Source organism: Micromys minutus, assembly GCF_963924665.1.
Source record: "Micromys minutus genome assembly, chromosome: 8".
Taxonomy (NCBI): Eukaryota; Metazoa; Chordata; class Mammalia; order Rodentia; family Muridae; genus Micromys; species Micromys minutus.
The window spans coordinates 51,825,762-51,835,271 of record NC_137977.1 but is presented as its reverse complement, the minus strand read 5'-3'; positions in this window follow the sequence as shown (position 1 = coordinate 51,835,271).

Below are 9,510 nucleotides of genomic sequence, written 5' to 3'. Positions count from 1 at the left end.
GACTTCCTTATTTTATAATTTGGATTTCCCTCTTTGATGAAGAGAGACAGACATTGGGCTATTAGTCAATATGTGAATTATTCATGGTATGACAAATATATCTTTTAGAGATGAAGTTCAAATTCAGTTCATAAACAAGTACATTCAAAGACTGATCGAAAATAGGTACACAACAATATTTTGGCAGTAGAGAAACTGTCACATAGGGATAATAATGAGCAATGTTTTCTAATGAATAGTATTGTTAACCTAAAAATTGGGATTACAGAATGTACCTCTGCAAGGAACCTAATGATGAGACCACCCCAAAAGGAGGAGTATGTAATACTGTTCCCGGGGAATTAATACCTATCTATGAAAGCTTAAAACCTAGAGCACAGTGCACAGCCTACAGGCTATTGCTCCTTCCAGGCTGCTTGGCTGGACTGAAAATGTCTTTCAGCAGTCTTCATATATATATATATATACACTTGGGGATGGAGAAAATCTGATCTGTTTCAGTGACTTCCTAAAGCTTTTGAGTTGTTCACTTCCTCAAACTAATTATATTTCCTTTAGAAGGAATGTACCATTTTCTACTTTAACATCCTGTGTCCTAAGAAAGCTTTGCTCCAAGATGGGAGGTTGTAATCACAGAGGAAATTGCTAGACAAGAAGTGAGAAAGAAATGAGAAGTATATGAACATCCACTCTGTTGAATGGAGCAGGAATTAAGACAGATGTGAAACATCAAGTTTCAACCTCTTACATTTCTCATACTATTTTTTCTTGTCCTTAAAAGGCTATTTTTATTAAAACAAAACAAAACTCATGATTAGGAAGTTCTTGTTGAACTTTTATTTTTTATTTTATTTCTTCTCTCATACAGTACATTCTGACTGCATTTCCCTAACCCAACTTTTTCCAGATCTTCCAAAACCACCTCTTTCCCCCATAGCCACTCCTCCTCTGTTTCCCTTCAGAAAGAAGCAGTTCTTCAAGTGATATCAACTGAATGTGGCATAACAAGCTACAATAAGCCAAGAGCAAACTCTCATATCAGGGCTGGGTAAGGCAACCCCATAGGAGAAAATGGGTCCCAAGAGAAGGCAAAAGATTCTGAGACACACCTATTCCCACTGTTAGGAGTCTCCCAAAAACACCAAGCCAACAATTCTGAGCTCTCAGTGCATTTCAAGGACTTTCGGGGGTTTATTTTGCTCAACTTTCAACAATTTTAATAATGGTTAAAAATGACAACATATACTAGAGTTCAGAGAAATGTGAATTGCATGTACACATTTGTTAAAAATTTTGAGAATTCTTCATTGACATCGCTACATTGAAAAAGGGATTAGAATTATGCATGGGGTATATGTGGACAAATAGAATCCATAAAATTTTTGCTTGTCTCCATCTATTATTTCTGTAAACATACTACTAGTAACATTAATGAATTTCATAGCTTTACTAATTTTTACTATTTTGTTACTTTTATATTTTCCTTTCACTATTTTATGTTTCTAGTTCTCTAATGATTTAATTTATTTTTTGATGAACATATAATTTCTATTTAATCAAATGGTTGATTTAAAAATAAGATAAATTAATATTTTTAAACCTTTAATGTTGATGACTTGTCAGGATATTGAACAGCGAATGTTATGAATGGAATCACGACCTGTGAAGAAAAGGTGGTAAAATTGATGTTATTGTGTCAGGTAAAACTTTTCATGACATCTTCAGCTCTGCTGACCCAGATAGGGAGTCTGAGATAGTCACAACTGCACCAAAGTCCAAATTGATAGCCTGGTGGATGCACGGGCACACACACACACACACACACACACACACACACACACACACACACGGCTTCTAGCTCAGCTTCTCTAAAAAATGGGTCACCCATTATTATTGCTGCCTCCCATGACCATGCTTTCTCCAGTTCCAGAAACAGGATTGTCCCCATTTATTGGGTTTCTTAGGGGAATACAGGTGAGGAGTCACTGAGACAAGCAGGGATGACTCCAGAGCAGCTGCATCATCAAGAGGACCATCATGATACTACTGAGAAGTCACAAAAGCTGGAGCTCTGGAGCTTCTGCACACAGCTGGAAAGTATCTTGACAGGTTGGAGAAATCTCTTAGGGCCCCAGGGACTTAGTCTCTGCCCCCAGAATTTTTTTGTAGCTTCTATACCCCTTGGGGTGGAGCCTTGTGAATCTTGGAGCATATCTTTTCCTGCCCTGTGAAGTCTGTTTTGTTTTGGGAGTCGGTGGGCCTCCCCGGTGCTTCCTGGAGGGAATGTATCAACTCAGAGGAAACTGCTATACAACGTAGCATCGTTCATAAGTCATGGTAGCTCATTTCAATATACTGTTATGGCAAATCAGATTCTGCACAAAGTATTTACAGATATCAGGAAGTAAGTCCCTACAAGAATAAATAACATTGTGGTTCTTCAATGTAGGAGCTGAGAAGGTTTGTCTAGTGAAGGAAGATGGAAACCAACAGTTATTTTGCCTCCGAACATGTACACCCTTTACCTGTGTGGGTACCATTTATCAATAAATAAAATTTTCTAACACCAATGGTTTGCACATCTACTTTCTTAATGCTGCAAGATCATCAGAAGAATAACCATAGTTCATTTTCCTTTATCAAGTTCAGAAAATATAAAGTGACCCGTTTTAAAGTCTAGATAAATATCTTGAGGAAAATAGACCGACAATCCATTTTTTTTTTCTTTGTAAAAATGACATGTCACATTTATTTTACAGGAAGTTGTTATGGTTATTTTGGATCTCCAAATAATAAAGAGAGCTCCCGCTGGCCTATGCCCTTCAAGTTGGGTTCAGAAACTAATCATTCTGCTTTAAGCATGCAGTCCATAGAGTAACATCCTGACAGCTTCCTTACTGTAAAATACATGGAAATCTCCATCTCCTTTCTGCCTCTGAAAAACAGAGATTAATACAAGTCTTAATGCTGCCATTTCTCATCCTAATAATAATAAATGTACTCAGAGTCCACTGGGTATTGATGAATAAGCACCTGATAGAAACGCATCCTGATCATTGGGGATAACAACTCATCAAACATACCACAGAAATAACAATACCTTAGAGTTTGCAGCTGGAAAAACCTTTGACAAAGTTTTACTTTCTTATGCCAAATAGTGTTACAGAAAATAATGGTGTTGATTGATCTACGTATGATTACCGTTCCCAAAATCAAAATGGCAACTTTGTTTTGCCGACAGTCACAGATTTTCTTTGTTTGGGTTATAAAGGTAGATTCATTTGTTTATGAAAATGTCAGAGTGAGACAGCTTGGATGATGTAATGCTGTATGGCCACAGCTGATGTATGGTCACAGCTGATATTTCTGAGTCAGGCAGCCTGCACCTGTGAATAAAACCATGGACCAAGTTGGTCTTGAAAGTGGGGAGACTGTGCACACCCAGACCCTCTTTCCTTTAATCATGCTAACAGGACTTTTCTTAAACCTAAAAAGACAAGTTGCAAGATGTACTTTTGTTTAATAAAAACTTGTTACATTATCATTTCTCTATTTTGATGTCTGGGAGCCTATTCATCATGCATTTTCAAAGTGAGCTTATTTGTAAAATAAAAACCTAACAAAAGGGGGAAATGCGAGCTCCCACAATACACAGACTCTGGAGTCTACGTGTTATCTTTAAAGAAAGTCCCATTAGACTACACTCTGACTGAGGGAGGAGAGAGATGGAAATAGAGATATGCACTCATATCGCAATGTCAATAAAAAAAGTCAACAATAACCTGAAGGCTAACATGGTTTTTCATAGTAGAAAGTTCACTCATGATTTTTTTCAAGAATACTTTCATATATAAAGTTTTACTTGAATAAAAATTTGAACCTAGGAATTTTCAAACAAACCAATAGCTACAGGTGAGTTGAGAGCAAAATCAGAGAGATGGGCATTTCGTTTTCATAATTCTCTTTTATTTAATCTTTTTCTATATCAGTTTCTCCTCATAGTCAATTACTGATGTTAAAAAAAACTCTTTGGGAAAGGGTTTTAAGGAGAAAACTGGAAGGTTGATAAAGAAAGACTGAGTCCTGAGAGAAATTCGGGAGAGAATGGTAAAAAGGAAGGGAGGAAGGTCACCAGACACAAAAAAAGAATGTGTTATCTGTATGAGGATGGGGGGAATCTCACTCTTTATGCTTGAAAATTCACTAACACATATGGACAAATGCAAAACAGCTTACACTTAACAGCTAATGCCTATGATTTGCGTGGCTGTTTATGGCATTACAGTCTCCCTCATGAAAGCCAACTGAGTCCATATTCACCAAGAGAACAGTCCTCCATTGTCTTAGTTAAGGTTTCTATTTCTGCACAAATCATCATGATCAAGAAGCAAGTTGGGAGGAAAGGGTTTATTCAGCTTACACTTCCACATTGCTGTTCATCACCATAGGAAATCAGGGCTGGGACTAATTCAAGCAAGAGCTGATGCAGAGGCCATGGAGGGATGCTACCTACTGGCTTGCTTCCCCTGGCTTGCTCAGCTTGCTTTCTTATAGAACCCAGGATTACTTGTCCAGGGATGGCACCACTCACAGTGGGCCTTCCCACCCTTAATCACTAATTTAAAAAAAATAGCTTACAGCTGGATCTCATGGAGGCATTTTTTTAAAGGAGACGAGATTCCTTTCTCTGTGGTAACTCCAGCTTGTGTCAAGTTGACACAAAACCAGCCAGCAAATCCATTGAGCAGCAGTTTCTTAAACAACAGTAACAGAAAGACTCTGACAGATTGCTCCCTTTACTTTTTATGTGTCTGTCAGTGTGAAGTATATGTGTGTGAGCTTACAAATATTTGTATACGTGTATATACATGGTCATGTGTGCAAGAGAGAATTGAAGCTTAAGTGTGAACTGTTGCACCCAGGATTTTATATGAGTGCTAAGGTTTCAAACTCTAATCATGCTAGTTAGTGTAGCAAGTGCTTTACTGACTGAGCCATTTCCCCAGACCTTTGCTTTTTCTCAATAAGTATATTCAATTTTTATTTTGTCTTTCGCAAATGCATAGATGCCTGTTAAGTAAACACGGGTTGATCATTTAAACTTTAGTTCTACAGGGACAATTGAAACCTGGTTGGGGAGATGGCCTAGTGGTTAAGATTATTTGCTTTGCAGTAATGAGGACCAGAATTTGGATGCCAGCACCTACAAGACTATAATCCCAGCTATGATGGAGTATAAATCAGAGAATTGCTCTGACTTCCAGCCTAGTCAATGGAATGTGAGCTCTATAGGGGTTGACCCTACCTCAAGGAATAAATTCAGACTGACAAAAGAAGATGCCCAACATCTTTTTATGGCTTCCATGTGCAGCTAGAGGCACATGTGTACACAACACACACACAAGCACACAAGCACACAAATACACAGATAAAATAAAGTCTTAAAACTTAAACGTCTATGCAAATATTTAAAGGTTAAGTCTTAGCAGTCACTTCTGGTCTTTCTTATAAAGTAATGTATTGCCTGCCTTGCTACCATATCAAAACAGTGAGGTTTTCTAATACACCTGCAATGACTTCATGCTTGTCTGCATCTTTGATTGATTACGTACCCGTAATGGAACCAACATTTTCCCAAGATTCTAGAATGCAGGAAAACTGCACCCATTTTAAACTTTACCCAATTACATCATATGTTTTGAATCCATCTTCTGAGGACTGTCAGGAGAGGAGATGAGGCAGTACTCTACTTACATTCTGGAGCAATCAGATATGTCCGAAGGAGCAGTTTTGCTGATTTACAGTACAGATATTTAACTAAAAAGCTCTCCGTGCCTCCTTTCCCACTCATTTTTGTGTATTTTCCCATTGTGACCATCACATGGTCCACAGCATTCCTAGTGTCAGTTGCTCGTTTGAAGACATAATACCCGCTCACTCTTAGCTTTTGTCTTCACATTAATAATCACGTTTGCTACTTAGACCAATGATCATATGGCAGACGTCATGCAAGAAGATCTGTGTTGGGCAAGTGAGCTTCCTGGGAACAGCCCACTGTCTTGGTCGATGGGATGGTGCACTCTGCAAGGGCATGGTCCCAGACTTTGTCCTGGGATTGCTTCTTGCTAGTGAGGTGCTTTCTCCTGTTTCTCATTGCTATATTCCTCATTTATTTGGCTTTCTGTGAGCAGATACCAGGAGACCCTTACTGCCTACAGCGTGGTATGATTACTTTCTGGGTGATGATACTCCACTCTGCTGGGCAAGTTACCTGCAGATCAACATCAGGGTGGATGTCTTTGAGATAACATTGTTTGGATGGATTGATGATTTTTATGGGATTTCTTATTTAAGTAGTTTAGGAAGGTAGATTGATTTACATCCTTTGGAGAAGTTTAGGTGGTCGATAGAAAGTTTAAAGTTAGAATCAGGAATAGAATTCACCCCTTCCTCATAGAACGGCAAGAGCTGCATGAGTTAGAGAAAGGGGCACAGTGAGAATTCATGCATTACAAGCGTGTAATCGTAGCAGCAAGAAAAATAGGCTTTGGACAATTAATGATCAAAGAGAGCATTCACTCTACGTAGGGCCTGAGTTCTTTGATCATGTGATCTAGGGATATGGTGACAGGTTTTCAGTGTGCGTCATGAAATAGGAAGACTATAAATAAAAAGTAAACAATTCCTTTATGAGAATAAGGACAGAGAACAGATTAGCTAGACTTCAAAAATAAAATATAAGACAGATGACCTGTTCCTTAGTAAACGCAGCTTGTCCCCAGCCAAGCACAGAGAGAAACCTGCTACTGTAGACGCTGCATGCTTAGACTTCATTCATCTATGACAAAAGAATTATTGCTTTGGTCTTACAGTGAGATTGTGGAGAGAAAGATAGATGAGAAATCTTTAGTTAGGTATGGGTTTCAAAAGAATATGTAATCAATAATCCTGCTGTAAGTTTCTTTTATGTAATGATTTTAATCGGTTTTTTGAAGACTATGTTTTTCTGGTGATTGATTTTAGAGAAAGTGTAACTTGTGGTGATGAGGTAATTTTCTTACATAGCAAAACTGTCTTGGGGAGTATAAAAAGGGTTAAGAGAGATAATAAAACACTAGAGCTTGATTTTACTTCAACCACTCAGTGTGCATGTGGCTTCATTTACTCCCCCTTTCTTTCCTCCAACCGCTGGTTGTCATAGGTAGCAGCCCTCATGAGCTGCTGTCTGAACCAAGCCCTGTCAGCTTCTACAAGCACTGACCTGGATCGCCGATGCCACATCTTGCTGCCTGACTCAGTTTACCCTGTGCTGTCAAAGCTGCTGTCTATCCTGGTGCTGAGGAAGCAGAGATAGGAGGAGCACAAGCCTATTTGGGAAACAGTAGAAGATTCTGTAACTAAACAAACAAACAAACAAATAAATACATGTTAGGAAAAAGAAGAATTACTACAATAATAATGCTAAAAAAAAAAAAAAACAACAACAACAGCAGAAAGAAAGAAAAGGGTTTGGGAAATGGCTCAGTAGTTAAGAGCTTTGCTTAGTTCCTATCATCAGCACACATGTGAAAAGCCAGGCCAGGCTACACCTGTCCGCAAGCCTCGAGTTGTGCACAGAGAGGATGGTGACTGCAAACTGAAGAGTCACTGGGGCTGCCAACTGCAACCTCAGCCCCAGGTTCTGTGACAGAGCATGTATTAAGGACTGAGGTGGAGAGCGGAAGAACAGGCCGTACATCCTCCACAGGTGCATGGGTGTGCATCCCTACACACATAGGCGGATGCATGCTCCTTTTAAGTTCAAAAATGTAGTAATGAAGCCATATGTGGTGGCTTGAACGAGAATGGCTTCCATAGGCTCATATTGCCTGAATGCTTGGTCCACAGTTAGTGAAAGTATTTGGGGGAGGAGTAGGAGGTATGGCCGTGTTGAAAGTCTGTCACTGGAGGTGGGCTTTGACATTTCCATAGCCTGTTCCTGGCCTGGCCCCGTCTCTCTGTCTGTCTCTGTCTCTGACTTTCTGTCTCTCCCTCTGTCCTTTCCTTCCTCCCCCTCTCACTCTCCCTCCCACTCCCCTCCCCTCTCCTCTGTCTTTGTAACTTGTGGATCACTTAAGCTCTCGGCTACTGCTCCGGTGCCATGCCTGCCTGCCTGCTGCCATTCCCACGCCTCACCTCTTTGAAACTGTAAGCAAGCTCTCAATTAAATGCTTTCTTATAAAAGTTGCTTTGGTCATGGTGTCTCCTCACAGCAAGAGAGCAGTAACTAAGAAAGACACCGTATGTGTTTGGAAACAGATGATAAGAAATAAGCTTAAGGCAAAAGAAATTACAATGGGAATAAGAAAACATAACTTCTAAGTTGACAATAAAGCAGGGTTTTCAGAGGGATTTGTTCCCACCAAGGGAGATTTTTTAAAGAAAGGAATCAATACCCCTAATAAATCAGACGGAAAACCTGTATTTCTGTTTTGTCACAAATGGCAAAACTTTAGTTCATGGGACTCACAGTAATTTTTTTAAGTCCTGGATCCAGAACCAAACCTTCTCACTCACAACATGGGCTCGTTTTGGTCAATTTGGGGTCATTTTGTTTATTTGTAGAAAAAAAGTTAATGTCCATAAGAATGCATGTAAAATATTTATGAACATTTTAAATTCATCACACACAATGTTAACCATAAAATACAAGCACTAAGAGATTTCGAGTGTTTCCAAACACTTCATTTCAACTCTACAACTAGAGGAAACCAAACATGCCCAATATCTTCGCATTGTGTTTGTTGACAGGGAGGGGAAATATCTATTGAGATTAAATTTTAAAGTAGCAGTCATAGTTTGTTCATTCAAAGCTTTTGATCTCCTGCCTGAGTTTTTGTAAATCTAGTTCACAAGGAGACATTTGTTGTGATTTAAGTAGCGGTGGGTGGGTGGGGGTGCACCCTCTCTAAGGCAAAGGGGAGAGAGTGGGATGAAGAATTCTGAGAGGGGAACAGGGAGGGGAGGCAACATTTGGAATATAAATAAATAAAATAGTTTTTAAAGTTAATGAATGAAGACAGCCCATTTAAAAATAATAATAAAATAAGAGAAGAAACTCATTTTGATTTATGAGCCAGTGAAAAGCATCCCATACTAGAGTGGATTTCTTCAAGATTCTTTTGGTTTGTCTGGACTCGTCATCCAGCTGACCCAATCCCAGACAAACTCTGAACACTTCAGTGTTCTGCATCTCCAGCTATAATTCCTCCCCGCCCCCTCTCCTGTCTTGATGCTAGTCATGATAAAGCTAACTAATTGGATGCCTGTCTCAATAGTATCAGAAACAATGTTACAGAAATAGTTTATTATTCATTTTTCCTTAAAATTTCAAATTGGATGTTAGGCAGCCTCTTCTACACATTGCCAATTTACTCCTCATACCTCAGTGACTTATTCTGACACCTGTGAATTTTATCATATCATATTAATAGGAATACTGGAATTTTATAATTATATTTTATTCCTGTC